Source organism: Rhinoderma darwinii, chromosome 4, assembly GCF_050947455.1.
Source record: "Rhinoderma darwinii isolate aRhiDar2 chromosome 4, aRhiDar2.hap1, whole genome shotgun sequence".
NCBI classification, from domain to species: domain Eukaryota; kingdom Metazoa; phylum Chordata; class Amphibia; order Anura; family Rhinodermatidae; genus Rhinoderma; species Rhinoderma darwinii.
The window spans coordinates 82,127,487-82,150,748 of NC_134690.1; positions in this window are offsets into that span (position 1 = coordinate 82,127,487).

Genomic DNA, 23,262 nt, shown 5'->3' on the forward strand with positions numbered 1-23,262 from the left:
GTGAAGTCCCACTATATGAATAGCTGGGCTGGGCGGTGAAGGCAGCCACCAATTAAAAGGGGCACTAGTACACAGACTCAGACACCATCCTTTGGCCTACTAGCCTTAGCAGATAGCCCTTGTATTAAGGAAGAGTGCCCTTGACTCTGTGTCTGCCGGTCAAATCAGAACAAGTCAGCCATCTTGCCTGCCTAAATTGTAAGTAAGTCTGTGCCTCTCAGTAGTAAGAAGATTGTATATATATCGTAACCAACTTTTGTGTTTTCCAGAGAGAGAAGGGATGTAAATAATTTTTGTGGCCATGTGCATGATCAGCACCGGCAAAAGAACTGTAAATATATTTAAGCGCAAATTAAAAGTTCAAGTTGGCTCTCCTTTCCTACTTCATTTCCTTTCCCCTTAAAATATCTGCGGGATATCAACCATCTTGCACCACCTTTACCCACTTTACAGTATCAAGGGGCGTAGCAAAAGTAGTTGCAGTCGCACCCGTGCCCTGGTGCCTGAGGAAGCCCAAAGGCCAAGGCCCTCTCCCACACAAGACACCAGTATTATAAATGGCCCCTTACAGGTGGGGGCCTTGTTACAGATTTTGCATTGGAGCCCAGGAGTTTCAGGTTACAGCTATGGTTGTATCTATTAACTGGAACAAGTACTGTTGTGTGCAGAGCTGCTTAACTTTACAAGTCATTCAATGACCGTCCCATATCATCATCCGTTCTGACACAGGTCAATGTAGACCTGCTTCCGTTTTTTACTATTCTGTATGCACACTCAACTAAAACATTACTACTGTATTCTCACTATGCCAACTAAGGTACTCAATATTCTATTTGGCCACAAATTACCCAAAGTGGCCTTATTCTTAACCAAAGCTGACTTTGATTGGGGTTGTGGAAATTTTAAATGGGACCCACAGTTAACATAATATAATTGTGCAATGTGATGTACATAACAAACAGCTGCATTAGGTTGGAACAAATTCGGCTTGACACATAGTTTGACTGGCAAAACAGCCTACTCATGTGCATCTTATATTAAGATGATTGGTAAATTTATTTAGCATCTCAATATCTGTCTAAATTATGCAGGAGCAAGACATCTTTAAACCAGCCTAGAGTCTAGAATTTGTAATGGTGCCACCAGCCATTTTACTGTCAATGATAATGCTGGATCTCAAAAAGACGGTGGAGATCTGGAGGTGTCTTCGGCCAGCTGCAACTTCTGTTGCCAAGCAGCACAGCTAGAAAAAAAATATTCATTTGTGTCTTTTATGAATAATTTTAATGTTCCCCTATAAGCATTTTTTTTCTGCAGATGATGACAATGGTTTACATTACACCTTGTTCATGGTACTGGGCCAATAATTTCTTGCTAGACCATTGACAAGTGTTCATAGATATTCTAGAGTGAAAATATATATATTTTTTTAGTTAAACAATTATTATTTAAGTGATTACACATTGTTTTAATTTTTTTAATTTTTTCACAAGTCAGGAAATATTATAAATTAGATTCAAATTTATAACATTTCCATGTACTGGTCACTAGAGGGAGCAGTTCCCAAAATTGCAGCATGATCAATGTGGTAAAGCAACCTCATTGCTTTATGCTGCAAATTTGGGGTAGACACACTAGCTCTAGTGTCCTCACACAATCCCCCCTCCCTTATTCTGGCTAGTTTGAATCTCCTACACTGTGTGCCGCCATTTTCTGAGCGACTGCACAGTGTAGGAGGATTAGATACAGTGCTCAGCAGACAGTATAACACGAACATACACGGACATAATACACACATCACATACACGAACATAAATTACCTGCTCCTGCCGCCGCTGCCGCCTCCACTCCTATTCCTTGCGTCTTCGCTTCCTTGAACATATGGCCGGAAGCCGCGGCCGGAAGTCGTCATCTTACTGTCCGGCAGCGGCTTCCGGTCCACATGAAAATGGCGCCGGATTTCGCTCTGCTAACGAGCTTTGTTTTGGTCTGTGTGGGTGCGGCGCATGCGCCGTTCCCACACAGACGGCATACGCTGCAGAGAATGGAACTTCTCCCGTTCGCATTCTCTATGGGGATGTATGTGCCGTATTCCATCTCTGTATGTGTCGTTAATGGACACATACAGAGATGAAAAAAAAATGTCAGCTCCCATAGAGAAGTAAAAGTAAGAAAAAAGTAAAAAGTAGAACATAAGAACACAAATAAATAAAATTTATGTTCATATAATACTAAAAGCAATATGATAAAAAAAAAATGTCATGACATTTTCCATTTAAGATTTTTCCTTCTGGTAAAATATTGGACCAACACTTTGAGATTGGGCGCAATCTTTATGTTTATAGTCAGCAATTTTCATTGGGTTGGCCATAAAAGTCAATTTGATTAACCATATAAAACAATATTGTCTATGTATCTACGTCCCTTTAAAATGAATGCATAAACCTTCCCTGCTGCTGTCGTCACAGTTCACCTGGGTGTGTGGTGCTATAAATGAGATTTCATCGGTGTAGAATATTACAGGTCTCTTTGTGCTATTTCAGTTAAAAGAACAAGCCGTGTAATTCTGCGATTTCCTGTCATTATGAGGATTCATTTTGACTTGTTTCTTTTATACGGTGAAGAAGACATAACCCCATTATTACATCCTACAAAAGGTCACCCAATTATTATCCACTTGCTAGAGTTATGTACTGTCCAGGATCATGCAGAATGGCTCCTGCATTCCTGGGTCATATTGTGATCTGTTATAATTATTCCCGCATCCCCGACCATCGCTGTTTAACTGCTCTGATAGGAGCCAATAAAACCTACATCCAAAGCGGTCATCTGTCAAGGAAATCTATTTTACTGATAGCACTGGAAAAAGAGAGGTTTCTCATTCAGATGACTCAGGCGTCCAATTTATTCTGCATCAAGACCTCTATTATTAAATCTGAATTGTCTTAGCACTTCATCCAAGCTATATTTACGTAATATATCAAAATGGTCCTGCAGCATAACAGAAAATGTGCTACCCATAACAACAGTGGGTCTCGTATGTTCACTCCACTACATGATAAGACCGTGCAGGGTGATTTTGTGGCAGCTTCTTTTTTTGTGAGAATGTATTAGTTACCATTCACACATTGCATTAGGTAAACTGTTAGGTCCAGAATTATTTGGACAGTGACACAATCTTCATGATTTGGGCTCTGGATGCCACCAACATTGGATTTGAAATGAAACACCTGAGATGCAATTGAAGCATAAACTTTCAGGTTTAATTCAAGGGGTTGAACAAAAATATCTTGTGAAACGTTTAGGAATTGCAACCATTTTTCTACACAGCCTCCTCATTTCAGGGGCTCAAAAGTAATTGGACAAATTAACATTACCATAAATAAAATGTTTTTTTAAATACTTTGTAGAGAATCCTTTGCAGGCAATGACTGCCTGAAGTCTGGAACCCGTGGACATCACCAAACGCTGGGTTTCCTCCTTTCTGATGCTTTGTCGGCCTTTACTGCAGCTGTCTTCAGTTGTTGCTTGTTTGTGGGTCTTTCTGCCTTAAGTTTTGTCTTAAACAAGTGAAATGCAGCTGGATCGGGTTGAGATCTGGTGAGTGACTTGGCCATTGCAGAATATTCCACTTCTTTGCCTTAAAAAACTCCTAGGTTGCTTTCGCAGTATGTTTTGGGTCATTGTCCATCTTTACTGTGAAGCGACATCCAGTCAACCTTTCTGCATTTGGTTGAATCTGAGCAGAAAGTATATCCCCGAACACTTCAGAATTCATCTGGCTGCTTCTGTCTTCAGTCACATCATCAATAAACACTAGTGACCCAGTGCCTTTGGCAGCCATGCGTGCCCATGCCATCAAACTGCCTCCACCATGTTTTACAGAGGATGTGGTGCGCTTTGGATTATGAGCTGTTCCAAGCCTTCTCCATACTTTCTTCCTCCCATCATTCTGGTACAGGTTGATCTTAGTTTCATGCTGTTCCAGAACTGGGCGGCTTCTTTAGATGTTGTTTGGCAAAGTCTAATCTGTCCTTTCTATTTTTGAGGCTGATTAATGGTTTCCACCTTGTGGTGAACCCTCTGTATTTGCTCTCATGAAGTCTTCTCTTTATGTTAGAATTAAATACTGATACACCTACTTCCAGGAGAGTGTTCTTCACTTGGGTAGATGTTGTGAAGAGGTTTTTCTTGACTATGGAAAGGATTCTGTGATCATCCACCACTGTTGTCTTTCGTGGACGTCCAGGCCTTTTGGCGTTCACGAGATCACCAGTGTGCTCTTTTTTTTTAAAGAATGTAACAAACTGTTGATTTGGCCACTCCTAACATTTGTGCTATCTCTCTGATGGATTTCTTCATTTTTTTCAGCCTAATGATAGTCTGTTTCACTTGCATTGAGAGCTCCTTTGACCTCATGTTGTGGGTTCACAGCAACAGTTTCCAAATGCAAATGTCACACCTGGAATCAACTCCAGATCTTTTACCTGCTTAATTGATGATGGATTAACGAGGGCATAGCCCATGCAGCCCATTAAATAGCTTTTGAGATAATTGTCCATTTGTCCCTTGAAATAGAGGCAGCTACATATTGAAGAACTGTAATTCCTAAACCCTTCCTCAAATTAGAATATGAATACCCTCAAATTAAAGCTGAGAGTCTGCACTTTAAGCCCATATTTATTATATAACTGTATATTCAATATGTTTTGGTAAACAGCTAAAATGCCAAAATGTGTCACTGTCCAAATAATTCTGTATGTGTTGTTTTGAGCTATTTTCAGACCATGCTGACGATTATGAAATTCCGGAATACTCTGACTTTGGTGTTTTGTAGCATTTTTTCCCTATTGACAATGCAAGGAGGCTGTACAGAGACACACAGATTCCCTGCGGCTCTAAATCACAGAGCTGTAGGCACTCCTTTTCCATATGGTGCATCCACTACCCCTAAATTACAGAGGATACCTCCACAACACAGCAATGGAACATGCAATGATTTATTTTCTGTCAAATTCCTTATAAATACATTTCATATGAAGAAAAAAAACACCTCTGTCTATAATCAGAGGCACTTTGAGGTAACGTATGGCCCCATAGACTTTTATGGGTCTGTATTACGCCCTCCCCCAACACACATAATTAACCCGTTCTCTATCTTGTATACCAGCACTCTCTCCCCTTAAAATTGATTCCATTCTTGTTCCTTTGTGCCTCCACTGGGTACCTGGCCTCAGGTGGTCCAATCTGTCAGGGGTTATCAGCTCTGATGGGATAGAATGAGAAAAAAATCAGAAAAGAGACATGTGGGAAAAAAAAAATTGATGCATGGGAGCAGGGGAGACATTAAAACACCCAACCAGACCCCTGACCAGACCCAAAAATTAATTCAGACCCCATTCTAAACCCAAAAATCAATGAAGACCCAAGACCAGAGCTAAAAATTATCCAGACCCCAGACCAGGCGACAAAATTAATTCAGACCTTATTCTAGACCCTACAATTAATTCAGACCAGGCCCCAAATCTAATCAAGATTACAGCCAAGAACCCAGAAGTAGTCCAGAACTCAGACCAGACCCCAAAATTAATTCAGACTTCAGACTAGACCCCTAAATAAATCCAGACCCTAGACCAGACCCAAAATTAAGTCAGACACAAGAGCCCTAAAATAAATTCAGACACCAGACCAAACCCTAAAATACATTTAAACCTCAGTCCAGACAATAAAATTAATTCAGAACCCATCATTTAATTAGCGCTGGTCGCTTCCGCATAATTTTAACCTCTGGGCTCTGGCACACACAAGAGGCTGGCACTATCTGGCATCAGGACCTTGTGAGCGGTGGTGTCCAGAGGTTGAGAACTCGAGAGCGAGGCCTGTAAGTAAATGGAGGGCTGCACAGCAGCAAAGTAATTGTATTAACAGTGGCCCGTGTAGTCTCACCGAAGGGAAATTACACAGGTCCCAGTTACTACAGTAAATCCATTGCTCAATAAGGGTCAGTTCACATAGAGTTTTTTTGCTGCAGATTTTGACATGGAAACTGCGTTGGAATCAGAGGCAGCATGTCCTTTCCTGCAGTGGTTTCTGCCTTTGACCTCCCATTGAATAAATGGGAGGCAGAAAAAACCTATGGTGCTTGTTTCTGGGTGTTTTTCTCTGTATTTTTTCCCGTGGTCCTTGCATTAGCTTCAATTGCCATGGGCAAAAAACGCTGCGCAAAAATGCAGAATAATACGTGCAGACAGTTAAAAATCTGCCTCAAAATCCCTCAAGAAATTCTGAGGCAGATTTTGTCTGCCTGTAAAAAAAAATTGTGTAAACAGGGCCTTACAAAAAAATAAAGGGCAGCGACAGGCTACTTTTTCTTACATTTCAGCCGAGCCCCTTGCGGCTCTGTTAAAATCTGAGTTTGTATAGAGCACTAATACGTCCTTGTGCATAGGCACACAAGTAAATTGTATATACTTATCTATGACCATTTGATAATCCAACAACTGTCAGGTCTCTCTCTCTCTCTCTCTCTCTCTCTCTCTCTCTCTCTATATATATATATATATATATATATATATATATATATATATATATATATACCTATATAGAGATCTACAGATCTCTATATACATACACATATCTTGTGAGCTTTTCAGGGGAATTAGCTCATGGGATCACCCCCTCTTGGAAAAGATGGTTGGCAAACAAAGCAAGTTCTCGCCAAAATAAAAGGTCTCGTACAACTTTTCTCAGCCATTTTCCATGCAGAAAATACAAAAACATCAATAGTACAGTAAAAAAAATCCTAGGCCGTCTGGCCACTAACAAAACATATAGCGTCCCTCGCTATCAGGCTCTAGGCCTATCGCCCAGCACCTCAAAACACACTTTGGTTTTTTACCAGAACTTCTTGACTCCCACAATATGGCAATATCTTTCATCCCCAGGATGAGACCTTTGGCTTCTCTTCTTCCCCAGGCTGCGAGCACCTTCGGACTGCCTTACACAATAAGGGATTGCCGATTTAGTGCTTAACTCCTACTTGACACCGGCAGTATGTATATGGCGCATTTTTTAAAATAAATAATAATAAAAAAAAATTTTCCCATTTTCCCTCAACCATAATGTAAAAAAAATTTACTTATCGACACGTCCGTAAAAGTCTGAACTATCACAATATATCATTATTTAGTAAGCATGGTGAAGGCCGTAAAAAATAAAAAATAAAAAACACCAAAATAGCTGTTTTCCTTTACGTTCTACAGCAGCACAATATTGGGGTATTTCTGCCCCTGTGAACTAGTAGGACAGATGACATTTTTAATTTAATCAAACTAATTAACTAGAGTCCCCTCCCTACATAAGAACATCTAGCCCCTCTCACCATGTGTTTTTTTTTTCTGTCCTGTGGATTTGGGTAGCTTGTTTGCTTTGCATTGTGTTACTGGTTTCATTTGTTATACTGAACTTCCTAGATTCCTGGGAGGTGTACAAAGGGTGTTGTAAGCCTATGCAATCTGGAGACTGTAGCTGCAGCCTGCGATTAAGGTTTTAGCTGTTTGTTGCAGAAATGCATCTTAACCTTTTCCTCCCTCTAGGAAGCCTGAGTCAGCATCCCTTGGGACATTCCACGTGTTGGGGCGGAAAGACCCTTAGGGTATGTGCACACGATAGCAGGCATTTACGTCTGAAAAGACAGACTGTTTTCAGGAGAAAACAGCTGCCTCGTTTCAGTCGTAAATGCTCCTCCTCGCATTTTGCGAGGCTTCTCTGACAGCCGTAAATTTTGAGCTGCTCTTCATTGAGTTCAATGAAGAACGGATCAAATTACGTCTGAATGAAGTGTCCTGCACTTCTTTTGACGAGGCTGTATTTTTACGCGTCGTCGTTTGACAGCTGTCAAACGACAACGCGTAAATGACAGGTCGTCTGCACAGTACGTCGGCAAACCCATTCAAATGAATGGGCAGATGTTTGCCGACGTATTGTAGCCCTATTTTCAGACGTAAAACGAGGCATAATACGCCTAACTTACGTCTGAAAATAGGTTGTGTAAACCCAGCCTTAGTGTTCAGCATTTCTCACATAAGAATTTTCCTAAAAAAAAATTGTATTTCTATGAAGAGGAAGCCTCTTCTTTTGTTTCATGTCTGCATTTAATCTGAACATAGCGCTACACTGCCTCATTGAGCGCAGCGATCACTTGGGTTTATACTTATTCTGTAAAACCAGATATGTATTATTTCTTCTTGGTATAAATTTCTAATTAATCCATTTCGTAGATGTCTTCAGCAGGTTCTGGAAGCACTGGCGTAGCTATAGGGGTCGCAGCGGTCGCAATTGCTACCGGGCCCCGAAGCCAGGGGGGCCCACGGCCCCCCGCACCACATCAATAAAAAGTTACTATAGTAACTCGGGCCGCGGGCCCCTGTTACTATAGTAACATACTTTACTTACCTTCCTGGTTCCGGATCGCAGCGGAGGCCCTGACGTCAAGCGCTGTGCGCAGCGCATGACGTCACAGCGCTATGCGCCGCGCACAGCACCGAGACGACAGAACTCCCGCCGCGGCCGAAGAGGAAGGTAAGGTTAGCCCTGACTGGCGGGTTCCGACTCCCGGGACACGCCAATCAGCTGTTTTGAAGGGGCCGCAGCACTCGTACGAGAGCTGCTCCCCTTCATTCCTGTCACTTCATTCCGGTCACACTGTGAATCTGTGTCGGCGATTCACAGTGTGAGCGAGTAGTGAAATGAAGGGGAAGCAGCTCTCGTACAAGTGCTGCGGCCCCTTCAAAACAGCTGATTTGCGGGTCCCGAGAGACACATCAGCTATTGATGGCCTACTATCCTGAGGATAGGCCATCAATGTTTAGGGACTGTACAACCCCTAAGCCTACGATGTAGCAGGCTTAGGGGGCCCAGGAGACAGGATCACAGATTGTGTGATCCTGTCTGCTGGGCCCTGTATCTAAGCCAATCACATGGTAGGCTTAGATACATGGCCCATGCGTGATCCTGTCTGCTGGGCCCTGTATGTAAGCCAATCACATGGTAGGCTTAGATACATGGCCCATGCGTGATCCTGTCTGCTGGGCCCTGTATCTAAGCCAATCACATGGTAGGCTTAGATACATGGCCCATGCGTGATCCTGTCTGCTGGGCCCTGTATCTAAGCCAATCATATGGTAGGCTTAGATACATGGCCCATGTGTGATACTGTCTGTGGGACCCTGTATCTAAGCCTACCACACTGTAGTTTTAGATACAGGGCCCCAGCACACAGTAATCTTATACTGTATAAGATTACTGTCTGCTGGACCCTGTATCTAAGCCTACGTTGTGGTAGGCTTAGATACAGGGTCCTACAGACAGTATCACACATGGGCCCTGTATCTAAGCCTAACACATGTGTTACTAATAATTTTTTGTGTGTTTCTTACAGGTTCGGTCGATGGGCTACGGCGGATTCCAGGACTACTTCGATGACGGCTTTTTTTTTATTATCAATAAAATGGTTAATGAGGGCTGTGTGTTTTTTTTTTTATTCCAATAAAATATTTTTTCTATGTCTTTGTGTTTTTTTTTAAACTATATTACTACCGCCTTAGTAATGGCCGCCGGCTGATTGACAGCATCCATTGCTAAGGCGGGGCTTAGTGATAGCCGATGCAGAGGCTAACACTAACCCCCTTTATTACCCCGGTACCCACCACCACCAGGGGTGCTGGGAAGAGCCGGGTACCATCCAGTACCTGACCATCTGTAGTGATGGTCGGCCACTGGGGTGGCCGCAGGCTGGTATTATCAGTAGGGGAAAGGCCAAAAACAGTGGCCCTTCCTACCCTGGTGATGCTAGGCTGCTGCTGCTTTATTGTATCTGGCTGGTTATGAAAAATGGGGGGGACCCCACGTCATTTAAAAAAAAATAAAAATAAAAATAATTGGAAAGAATGATGTGGGGTCCCCCCCCAATTTTCATAACCAGCCAGATACAACACAGCAGCAGCAGGCAGCATTACCAGGGTGGGCCTTCCCCAGCCTAATACTACCAGCCTGCGGCCACCCCGGTGCCTGCCCGTCACTACAGATGGACGGGTACTGGTTTGTACCCGGCTCTTCCCAGTACCCCTGGTGGCGGTGGGTACCGGGGTAATAATGGGGGTTAGTGTAGCCTCTGCACCGGCTAACATTAAGCCTCGCCTTAGTAATGGAGGTTGTCAATCAGCCAGTGGCCATTACTAAGGCGGTGATAATAAAGTTTAAAAAGATACAAGCACATAGAAAAAATATTTTATTGAAATAAAAAAACACAACCCCCATTAACCATTTTATTGAGAATAAAAAAAACACCGTCATTGAAGTCCTCGAATCTGAAGTCCAACAACCGAACCTGTAAAAAAACACAAACACACAAAAATAATCAGTAACACATAAAGAAGCAAAATTATTATTCTTACCTATCCTGGGTCCAGCGCTGGAGACGCAATGTCAGCGAGCTGGGCCCTGTATCTAATCCAATCATGTGTGATACTGTCTGCTGAGCTGTGTATCTAATCCAATCATGTGTGATACTGTCTGCTGGGCCCTGTATCTAATCGTATCTTGTGTGATACTGTCTGCTGAGCCACTGTATCTAATCCGATCATGTGTGATACTGTCTGCTGAGCCACTGTATCTAGTCCTATCATGTGTGATACTGTCTGCTGAGCCGCTGTATCTAATCCTATCATGTGTGATACTGTCTGCTGGGCCCTATATCTAATCCGATCATGTGTGATACTGTCTGCTGAGCCACTGTATCTAATCCTATCATGTGTGGTACTGTCTGCTGAGCCACTGTATCTAATCCTATCATGTGTGATACTGTCTGCTCGGCCACTGTATCTAATCCTATCATATGTGATACTGCCTTCTGAGCCACTGTATCTAATCCTATCATGTGTGATACTGTCTGCTGAGCCACTGTATCTAATCCTATCCATAGTTTATAGGGTCGTAGTGCTATAGATATGCTATGCTGTCTCATATACACACTTTTTTTTTGGCGGACACATATGTATTGGGGCTATTTCCCTGACATTTTAAGCCCTGAGGGTATGTTCACACGGCAGCGTCTGTTACGGCTGAAATTACGGTGCTGTTTTCAGGAGAAAAGAGCACCGTAATTTCAGCCGTAATGGCATGTGCAGGCGTCTTTCGTTGCGTCCATTACGGACGTAATTGGAGCTGTTTTTCTATGGAGTCCATGGAAAATGGCTCCATTTACGTCTGAAGAAGTGACAGGCACTTCTTTGACGCTGCGCGTAAAAAAAAATTACCATCGGCACAGAACATCGTAAGACCCATTCAAATGAATGGGCAGATGTTTGCCAACGCTTTTGAGCCGCATTTTCGGACGTAATTCAATGCTAAAACGCCCGAATTACGTCCGTAAATAGGGTGTGTGAACCCAGACTTAGTGACGCCCCCGGCTGCTAGTGCTGCATTGTTGGGTCACTTAGGAGATGCGGACCGTCGGCCATGAGAAGTTTGCGGGGGGGGGGGGGGGCCCAGTAAGAATTTTTGTATCGGTGCCCATGAGCCTTTAGCTATGCCCCTGTCTGGAAGGAAGCTCCTCAGCATAAGAAGTTGCCTGCTAGAGAAGGCGCAATATACTCTAGACATATTGGAGCATGTCTGCTGTGTAAGGGTATGTGCACACGACCAATTTTCAGGCGTAATGGAGGCGTTTTACGCCTCGAATTACACCTGAAAAGACGGCTCCAATACGTCAGCAAACATCTGCCCATTGCTTTCAATGGGTCTTACGATGTTCTGTGCAGACGAGCCTTTATTTTACGCGTCGCTGTCAAAATACGGCGCGTAAAATGACGGCTCGTCAAAAGAAGCGCAGGACACTTCTTGGGACGATTTTGGAGCTGTTTTCTCATAGACTCTATTGAAAACAGCTCCAAAAACGTCCGTAAAAAAACGCTGCGAAAAACGCGAGTTGCTCAAAAAACGTCTGAAAATCAGGAGCCGTTTTCCCTTGAAAACAGCTGCGTATTTTCAGACGTTTTTTGTTAATCGTGTGAACATACCCTAAGGCTTCATTCACATCTGCGCCAAGGTCCCGTTCCAACATTCTGTCGGAGCTTTCCATTGGAACGGGACCCTGACTGACACAAACGGAAACCAAAGGTTTCCGTTTCCATCATCATTGATTTTAATGGTGACTGATCCGGTGCAAATGGTTTCCGTTTGTCTTAGTTGTGCAAGGGTTCCGTCGTTTTGACGGAATCTATATTGTAGTAGACTACGCTATTGATTCCGACAAAATGACGGAACCCTTGCACAACGGACACAAACTGAAACCATTGGCACCGGATACGTCACTATTGAAATAAATGGTGATGGAGACGGAAACCTTTGATTTCCGTTTGTGTCAGTCAGGGTCCCGTTCCAACGGAAAGCTCTGTCGGAACGGGACCCTGGTGCAGATGTGAACGAAGTCTTACAAGGGTCTGTGTGCAGCCCCAGCTGTGGTTTTTAAAAGAAAAAGCAACCTCCAATTGAAGGCTCTGTAGCTGCAGGGATTGTGATATCACTGCCTGTAGCTATGAACTTATGTGTCATTCTCTCTGGCTTAAACTCTGAGTCGCAGTAGAGCTGATTAAACTTGTGGAGAGGTTCTCTGAGAAGTAGGGGTAATCATTACCACAGTCATTTGATGTAGACATAGACCCTTCAGTGGTGGAAAAATTTCCTCTGACGTCACAGATGTCAATACTGAGGCAGAACAAGATTCCCTAGTAGGGTATTAAAGAGGTTTCATAGCCCTTAACAAAGTCAATCAGGATGACCGAGCAGTCTAGGGCTCTGCGTTAAGGTCGCAGTTCCCCCTGGAGGTGGTGATTCAGGTTCCATTTCTGACACCAGAAAGCCCAAACAGACACCAGATCCCTTCCTGTAGGAGGCGCCTCCAACTGTCTTCTGAAGCTGGCAAAGTATAACCTTTTCTACAGTTGAAGTCCGGCTATTCAATAGATTTTCATTCGCTTCCTCTGGGAAGATTTCCCATACTGCTCCTTTACATCAGGTCATCCTGGATGTCTCCTTTCTACAATTCCTAGAAAGGAAGAGCCTAAAGGAGGTCCCTATTCCGGGGAGAGGTACTGGAGTGTATTCTCCTGTAATCATAGCACCTAAGCCTTTGGGCAAATGAAGGAAATGTATTGACCTCCGATTCTTCAGAAAGAAGAAATTCAAATTGGAGACAATCAGATCCATGAAAAGGATTTCATGGCCTCCCTGGTCTTGAAGGATACATACCTTCACATTGCCATTTTTCTGCCTCTCAGAAAATATCTAAGAACAGCTCTGCAGATAAGAGGCAGTGTCAAGGACCCTGCAATTCACAGCTCTTCTGTTCAGGATCTCTTCGGCTCCTCACACCTTTTCTAAGGTGGGGACCGCTATAGCTGACTGTAAGAACACAGGGGATATCTGTGGTACCATACCTGGATGATTCATCTGATGCTCCATCTTCAAACTACTGTTCAGTAATTCCAACGCTGTTGGATAATAAGTTGGGAAAGTCAGACATTGTTCCACCAAGAACTAAGACATTCTTAGGCTTTGTCATAAATTCCCAGGAGATATTCTCTCCATTCCGACTGCTTGGCAGGAAAGAATCTTGGCAGCAGAGGTTCTTATGTTCATGTCAGCAGCTGCCGAGGCAGTTTTTTGGGCCTTAAAGCACTTGAGACCCCTCCAGAGAGAGATCCAGAACCTAAGGTAATACAACCCAGAGTGGTTCAACAATAGATGCACCCTGTCATTTCAAACTCATGAATCTGTCAGATGTGGAAACATCTTGTGGGCAGGAGGTCCCTTGTCCAGAGAAGCTGGATCTTGTTGACTACAGATGCATATAAACTAAGTTGGAAGTACACCTGGAGTGGTTTACAGTCCGGGCCTCAAATTGTCCCCTCTAGAGCTCTATGTGCTTGAGCTTAAAGAAACTCAAAGTCATATTATATACTCTACAAGTCAGGGGAAAGCAGTCCGTGTAAAGTTGGACATTATAAGATCAGGCCGGGTGGCACTCATTCAGAACCCCTTCTCAGGAAGGTGGGAAAGATCTTGATATGGACAGAGTTGAATCTACCCATCATCTGCTGTACATATTCAAGGCTCCCTCAACATTATTGCCGACCGACAGAGTTGAAGTCTAACAGTCCCGGGAGCATTGTCTCTGAATCTAGAAATCTTCAAGCAAAAGACCAGAATGTGGGAAGTGCCAGAGATCGATCTCATGGCGAACAGGTTCAGCACTGAAGGTGGAAACATTTCTCTCCCTTTATCAGGGAGACAATCCCTTGGCAGTGGATGCCCTGTCCATCCCTAGGAGGTTCAGTCTGGCCTACGTTTTCCCTCCAGTTTCATTGATACCCAGCGTATTGAAGAAAAACAGGCAAGACCAGGCCAGGGAAAAAGCCACCATACCGTTCTGGCCACAGAGGTCATGGTATTGCTAACTCATTCAGATGAGTCAAGGATGTTACTGGAGACTTCCCCCAGTGCAGAACTTGGTGTCTCAGAGCACTTAAATCTGCCAGGACCTGAAGAGTTTCAACCTGACAGCCTGAAGGTTGACCAGACTCTTTTATAACCTAAAGGGCTATTTAATGAATTTATGTAGACCTGCTCACAGTCCAGGTCTGGATCTACCAAGAAGGCTTACACAAGGGTCGAATGGATTTTTTTGCAGCTTCAAATTCCACTCAAGGAGTGGATAGTTCCAACCTGCAAATTAGCAACATCCTACACTTCCAGCAGAAAGGTCCAAAATTAGTTCAGGTCTGTTTTTTTGGGTAAGATCCTTGTCACAAAAGCCCTTAGTAAAAAGGTTCCTGAAATGTTCTGCTAAAATCAGACCTACTATCCTCAGACCTATGGCAAAATTAGACTTTGCTTTAGTCCTAAGAGGTTTATGCTCACCTACCTCTAAACCTCTGGAAGAGGTCCTACATAATTATCTATACTAAAAGGTTATTTCCTCCTGGTCCTAATCTAGGACGGGTACATGCGGTGGAGAACCCCCATGCTCTCCAATAGTTTACCATGGCACGCTAATTTGTGTCTCTCCAATGGTGCACCAGTAACTGTAAGTCACTGTCTCAGTGACTTACATGCTATGTACTGGGCTCCTTTGCAGCTGCACGGTTTGCACATGTGGTGTGTCTGCCCAAAACCATAACATCTGTCAAGAGAATAGGGAACTTCAAGCCTTGTCATCAGTGGATCCATACATCAGATTCCTCAATGACATGGTCTTGCTAAGGCTGCTGCCAAACTTCACACTAATGATTGTATTTTTTCCAAGCCTAATGAAGAGACCGGTCTGGTCTTGAAACGCGTCAATTATTTTGTAGTTGTCTAGAAGTTTTTGGAACAATACCAGTGACCTTTGACCGACGTGACCCGCCAAACTTATTCACTGGGGAGGAACGGTGCCGTCCAGTGGGATTCATTTTTTTCTCGAAATCTCACAAACTTCACTCTAAAGCTCCCTCATTTGTAACCAGAAAGCTGGTCAACTCCCTTCCAGTGTTCTGGCACGTGTCTTCCTCTCATGGGGAACATAATCTCCATTCCCAGATCTCTGCTGTTGTCTTCAGATCTATTTGGCCTGTAAGAAACAAAGACTTAAAATCCACCAAACCTACCCTAGGTAGATGAATAGTAGAGGCCAGTAGACTGGCTTACATTGTTAGATCTCTGATTCACCTAATTTCTCTAGAACGTACCCTACTAGAGCAGTGTCCACCTTTTGGCCATCATGCCAGCTACAGGTAATTGAGATCCCTGACAAATGTGTGTACAATATCATCATTGGTATATCACTGTATAAGACTGTGGATTGTGTTAGGGGAAACTGGGACAGAGGTATATTATATGCTTTATTGTATCTCCATGTTAACCTGTTGCACATTATGTAATGAATATACCTTTATGGTTAAGCTGGCACTTTGCTGATGGTCTTAGAGTTATCATTTTAAGTATGTTTTAATTGTGTATTTATATCTGTGAGGCTTCTGGGAGTATCCATATTTATGGAGTAATAAAGTATATATTTTTGGACAAATACATGTCTAGAATTATTTTGTTGCACAAATTGTGTGTTTGAGACATATATAGGGTTATTATCTATCATTATAGACTGAATTTTTGGTTCTCTGAGGAGACGGCTCTTGAGCAGTTAATTTTGAGTTCCACCAGTCAAGAGGGCCCTCCCTATGGGGTTACTTCTTGCTAAATCTTCATTATTGTGCTGCTGTAGGACGTAAGGGAAGAGTAGATTTCAAACGTTGACCTGTTTTCCCTTAGGCTGGGTTCACACGACCACATTAACGTCCGTAATGGATGGACGTATTTTGGCCGGAAGTCCCGGACCGAACTCAGTGCAGGGAGCCGGGCTCCTAGCATCATAGTTATGTACGATGCTAGGAGTCCCCACCTCGCTGCAGGACAACTGTCCCGTACTGTAATCATGTTTTCAGTACGGGACAGTAGTTCCACGGAGAAGCGGGGACTCCTAGCATCATACATAACTATGATGCTAGGAGCCCGGCTCCTTGCACTGAGTTCGGTCCGGGACTTCCGGCCGAAATACGTCCGTCCATTACGGACGTTAATGTGGTCGTGTGAACCCAGCCTGAGTCCTAACAGCAGCACAAGTTTCCCGCCCTAATTAAGGATACTACTTTATAATAAACACATGGTAGGAGGGGCTAGTCAATTATGTAGGGAGGAGGCACTAGTTAATTAGTTTGATTAAATTAAAAAATCCATCTGTCCTACTAGTTCACAGGGGTATCCATTATTGTGCTGCCGCTAGGACTAAGGGTATGTGCACACGATAACTGGCTTTTACGTCTGAAATTACAGAATGTTTTCAGGAGAAAATAGCTCGGTCGTTTCAGACGTAATTGCTCCTCTTCGCATTATGCGAGGCGTCTTTGACGGCCATAAATTTGAGCTGTTCTTCATTGAATTCAATGAAAAACGGCTCAAATTACGTCCAAAGAAGTGTCCTGCACTTCTTTGACGAGGCAGTCATTTTACGCGTCGTCGTTTGACAGCTGTCAAACGACGACGCGTAAATTACAGGTCGTCGGCACAGTACGTCGGCAAACCCATTCAAATGAATGGGCAGATGTTTGCCGACGTATTGGAGCCGTATTTTCAGGCGTAATTCGAGGCATATTACGCCTCGTTTACGCCTGAAAATAGGTCGTGTGAACCCAGCCTAAGGGAAAACAGATTAACGTTAGAAATCTATACTTTTTGGTAACTTCATCTCACACAAAAAATTTATAAAAAGTGATCAAAAAGTCTCATGTACCCCAAAATAGAAACTACAGTTCGCTCCGCAAAAAATAAGCCCTCATACCGCTCAATCGAATTAGAATTGGAATTAGAATATGGCAACAAAACTCAAATTTTATTTTTAAATATCAGTTTTTTACCTGTAAAAGTAGTAAAACAAAAAAACTATATAAATTTGGTGTCGCTGTAATCGTATTGACCCGCAGAATAAGATTAACATGCCGTTTTCACCGCATGCTGAACGCCGTAAAAACAAAACCAACCAAACAAACAAAACCAAACAAAATATTGAGGAATTGCTGTTTTTTTCCTATTCTACCCCAAAAATATATATTTTTTCCAGTTTCCCACTACATTATAGGGTACAATAAATGGTGCCGTGAAAATCTACAACTCTTTCCGCAGAAAATAAGCCCTCGTATGGCAATATTGATGGAGAAATAAAAGAGTTATGGCTTTTGGAAGTTGTGGAGAAAAAAAACTAAAGTGAAAATCCCAAAAATGGCTGCGGCACGAAAGGTCTACTTTCAACCACCTGATAATGAAATACCAGGCCTGTACTGGTAGAGTGGGGAGTGGACCCATCCTTCTCTGCTCACTCCAGCTGCCAGACCCTTATTCCAGGTCTTTCAGAAGACCAACACTGGGGAACTAGCCTGTTCCCACATTATGGCCGCTGTATAAGGAAAAAACTTTAAATTTTCACTTCCAACCAGCAGTGACTGTGTACTGTATTTATACATTTATATTTCACTTCATTATGACTCTGTGATTCAATATATTCTAGAAAAAAATAACTCTGCTCTAAGACATACTGTTATGTACTACTCAAATGTAATCTGCATGCAGAACGTTCTCAAACAAAGCGGATTGCTAGATAAGACGGGTACAGGAGATGTGATGCTTTCTTCGAGTCTCTGTATTGGACGGCGCCGTCCATCACTTTGATAAACTATGATTCAATATGTCATTAAAACAGTTGTGTTGTTCATCACCCCATGCACCCTGCTTTCCATATTTGTTTTTTTTTAGGGTAATCCCCTGGTCAAACACCAGATAATTTGCTTTGCTCTATAGCCATTTATTACACCCCAGTTCATCGCACAATCTACAATAACATCCCGGATCTATATTTGTCACTACACATCCCCTGAAGCCATACAGTTCAGTGTAACATGGATATTTTTAGCTTGCTTTTCAGGTTATGCAAACAGACTTCTGTACGGTGCTGGGTTTACTGGTTTTATATGGCTGACACAGCAGGTATAATAATTGTGTCTGTTTTCGTTCAGAATAATGCTGAGAAGGTTTTGCAATTACTAATTTCTAATTGTACCTGTAATGACATGAGAAGATCTAATAGGGCCCACTTTAAGAAATGGTTAGGATCATTCAAGGCAATTTAGCAGTAAAATGCGCACATTGCCAGAAATCTGCCCGCTGGCAAGCAATGAGAGGCTTTAATCCTATGTGATGCCTTTTTAGATTGTATAGGATTAACGCTTCAGTAGAATTTAGCCATGTTTGGAGCTTGCAGGGAGAATAATATTGTGGAAAAAATATACAGTTAGGCTCCGTTCACACAGGGCGGATGCGATGCCTAAAGGTATGCAGCGTATTTGCCATGGCGGCCACAGGTAATTCCGAACGAAAATCTGCACCAAATAGTGGTGCAGTTTTGTCTGTGAGAATGTCTGCTGTGGAAAAAAGAACATAAAAAAAAAAACCGTGCATACTTACCCTCTGACGTCCTGTAGACCGGCCTCCTGGAAAGACGTTTCATCCCATGTGACCGCTGCAGTCTGTGATTGGCTGCAGTGGTCACATAGGATGAAACGTCATCCCAGGAGAACGGCCAGTACGACAAAGCACAGAATTCTGGGTAAGGCCTCATGCACACGAACTTATTTTTTCCCTCCCGTAAATACTGGTGTAAATACGGGTCCTTGGTCACACGTATTCGACCCGTATTGCACTAGTATTTACGGACCCGTGCCTGTAAATACGGATCCGGTGTCACCAGTATTCCACCCATATTTACGGGCACGTTTTCGCTGCAAAATTGCACTGCACTAATCGGCAGCCCCTTCTCTCTATCAGTGCAGGATAGAGAGAAGGGGCAGCCCTTTCCGAGGTAAAAGTAAAATAAATTCACACTTACCCGGCCGTTGCCTTGGTGACGCGTCGCTCTCTTGACATCCAGCCCGACCTCCCTGGATGACACGGCAGTCCATGTAACCGCTGCAGCCTGTGATTGGCCATTGATTGGCTGCAGCGGTCACATGGGCTGAAATGTCATCCCGGGAGGCCGGACTGGAGGAAGTAGCAGAGAGTTCTGGGTAAGTATGAACTTCTATTATTTTTACACATTGATTTATATTGTGATCGGAAGTCACTGTCCAGGGTGCTGAAACAGTTAGGCTGTGTTCACACGACCTATTTTCAGACGTAAACGAGGCGTATTATGCCTCGTTTTACGTCTGAAAATAGGGCTACAATACGTCGGCAAACTTCTGCCCATTCATTTGAATGGGTTTGCCGACGTACTATGCAGACGACCTGTCATTTACGCGTCGTCGTTTGACAGCTGTCAAACGACGACACGTAAATTGACTGCCTCGGCAAAGAAGTGCAGGACACTTCTTTGCAACGTAATTTAAGCCGCTCCTCATTGAAGTCAATGAAGAGCAGCTCAAGATTTACGAGCGTCAAAGATGCCTCGCATAATGCGAGGAGGAGCTTTTACGTCTGAAACGAGGCAGCTGTTTTCTCCTGAAAACAGTCTGTCTTTTCAGACGTGAAAACAACTCCTCGTGTGCACATACCCTTACTGCCGATCAGTTAACTCTTTCAGCACCCTGGACAGTGACTATCCCCTGACGTCGCCTAGCAACGCTCCCGTAATTACGGGTGCACACACGTAGTCACCCGTAATTACGGGAGCCCCATAGACTTCTATGGGCCTGCCCGTGCAGTAATTACGGCCTAAAATAGGACATGTTCTATATTTTTCAACGGCCCGGGCACCTTCCCGTAAGCATACGGGGAGGTACCCGTGGCCAATAGAAGTCTATGGGCCTGTAATTACGGGCCGTAATCACGGCCCGTGATTATGGGCGTTTTTACGTTCGTGTGCATGGGGCCTAAGTAAGAGATTTTTTTTCCTGAGTTGCACTTTTTGCAGCGGAATCTTGTTGAGGATTTTACCTCCCCATTCAATTCAATGGAGAAAACACGCAACAAGAAAGCAGTGATTACATAAATACAATTGACATGCTGCGGATTAACTGCAGGTTAATTTCTGAGCATTTTTTCAGCTTATCGTTTACGCAGCGTGTGGATGAGATTTGTTCAAATCTCATCCACTCTCCTGTGACTGTATTATGCTACGGATTTTCGGCAACAAAAATCTGCAGTATTTATGCTAGGTGTGAACTCACCCTATGAGTGTAGCACTAAAGTCAATGTTGGTAATACCATTGTATGTTACTGAAACTGATTTTACATTAGGGAATTCATGAAGAATAGCAAAAACGCATCAAAATGTATAGTTTACCACATGCACAGCATATTAATTAACACATTGGCCCATACCTCCCAACTTTCAAGTATCGCAAAGAGGGACAACCCCGCCCATACACACCTGGTCCAGCCCACACAGGATCATATTCCAATAGTGCCTCCCCACCGTATAATGCCCCCATAGAACCCCCACACAGAATAATACCACTATAGCTGCCCCCACACAGTATAATACCACTATAGCTGCCCCGACACAGTATAATGCCAAATAGCTGCCCCGGCACAGCATAGTACCCCTGCAAAATACTCTGTGTGAACAGGGCCATAGATGATCTCACTGTGTCAGAAGAACTGCTCCCACTCCAGTCCTCGTCAGGCGATGTCTTCGGTCCAGATGTCCAGTCCTTCACCTCCAGGCTCCAGAAAATGGCGGGGATCGTAGAACGCCTGCCGCCTGGCAACAACTGGACTCCTCCCCCTCTCCTTACGCAGCTACGCTCTGGAGGAGGTGGAGGAGGAGGCGGAGGCGGGCCAACAGGTAACTAGTCTGTGCGCCGCTCTCCCTGTGTGGCTGTCCTTGCCAGTAGTTCGGCGATGTTCTTGTGGTGCGGCCGCACCGCTTCCCTCTTGCCTTGGGGGCACGCGCGGGTTGCGCGCCGGCACTCCCGGTCGTTTGCGCGTGGGCGCGCACCTGCTGTCCTTCGTGCGCGCACGCAAGCGGGCAGTGTTTCATGGCGGTGTTTGACGAGAGGGGGGCCCGCAGCTCACGGCGGTGTTTGACGAGAGGGGGCCCGCAGCTCACGACATTGTTTTGGTGAAAAGAACAGGCCCCATTGCAGGGGCCTGTTTTTTTCTACCAAAGGCAAGTCGCGGCAGTTGCCGGGTCCCCCTTTCAATTAAGTTTGGCCGGGCCCCCTACAGTAGTACCCCTAATACCCCCCTGATGGCGGCCCTGCCCCTATATAATGTAATGCTCCCATACAGTATAAAGCCAACCCATGCCCCATTACAGCATAATGTCCCCATAGCTGCGCCATACAGCATAATGCCCCATAGCTGCCTCCATACAGTATAATGCCCACACAGATGCCTCTATTCAGTATAATGCTCCATGGTGGCAAAATGCCCTATAGATAGTGCCACAGTGCCCACTGTAGATAGTGCCCACATAGATGGTGCCAGTGCCCACTTACCACCACAGAGCCCACATAGTCAGTGGCAGTGCCCACATACCACCACAGTGCCCACATGATGCCACAGTGCTCATGTAGATAGTGCTACAGTGCCAACATATAAAGTGCCAGTGCCCACATATATAGTGCCAGTGCCCATGGTTCCCATGTAGTGCCACACTGCCCATGTAGATAGTGCCACACCCCCTTATATATAGCGCCACCCTGCCCATAGATAGAGCTAACCCCTCTGTCGATAGCTCCACCCAGCTTGTAGATAGCGCTAACACCCCTATAGATAGCTCCATTGGGGCTCCCTCTAGGAGCGGAATCCCCAGCCAGAGCATCAGCTACGCTGTGGCTGGGGATTCCACTCCAGGAAGAGAATCTGACGTCACTGTCCATATATGGATAGTGATGCCAGGGGCTTATCCAGGAGCAGGATCCCTGGCCAGAGCGTCGGCAATGCTCTGGCTGGAGATTCTGCTCCTGGAGGAGCCACTGACGTCACTGTCTATATATGGATAGTGACATCAAGGGCTTTCCCAAGGCTGTAGTCCCTGTCCAGAGAGCTTGCGCTGCTCTGGCCCGGGACCCCATAGTTGAATACTGGAGCTGACGGTTCCCTGCTTCAGCATTGGATTCAACTGTATCTTCGTCCTCAGGACGCAGATACAGTTGAAACCGGGAGATACCACTGACTGCCAGGGACAGTGGGACACCGCCCGGAATCCAGGACTGCCCCGCTGAATCCGGGATGGTTGGGAGGTATGCATTGGCCCACTATTGAGATTCAAAATTCTATACTGTATGTAGAATACAATAAAGATATTACATTGCAAATATCATAACCAAAAATAATCAAAACATCAGTATGTACACATGCAGAGAATAGACATAAAGGTGTTTTATATTAACTCATGTGAGTCTAGGGTGTTATGAAAAATCTTAAAGTTAAATTGTCAGGGAGAAAATAGCATCTACACTGTTATGTTGCATATAAAAGTGTATCAAAAGTCACAATCAATTTAGTCTAGTACTGACGCATTATTTTAGTCAAATGCTGAGAGCTCCATCCGTTTATTGTAAAGGAACACAAAGGGTAGGGGGACACACAGCGTCAACACTGCAGATTTTCTGCAACTGATCACATTGCAGGAAATCCGCAATGTAGTACAGTACCAGTAAAGTGAATAGA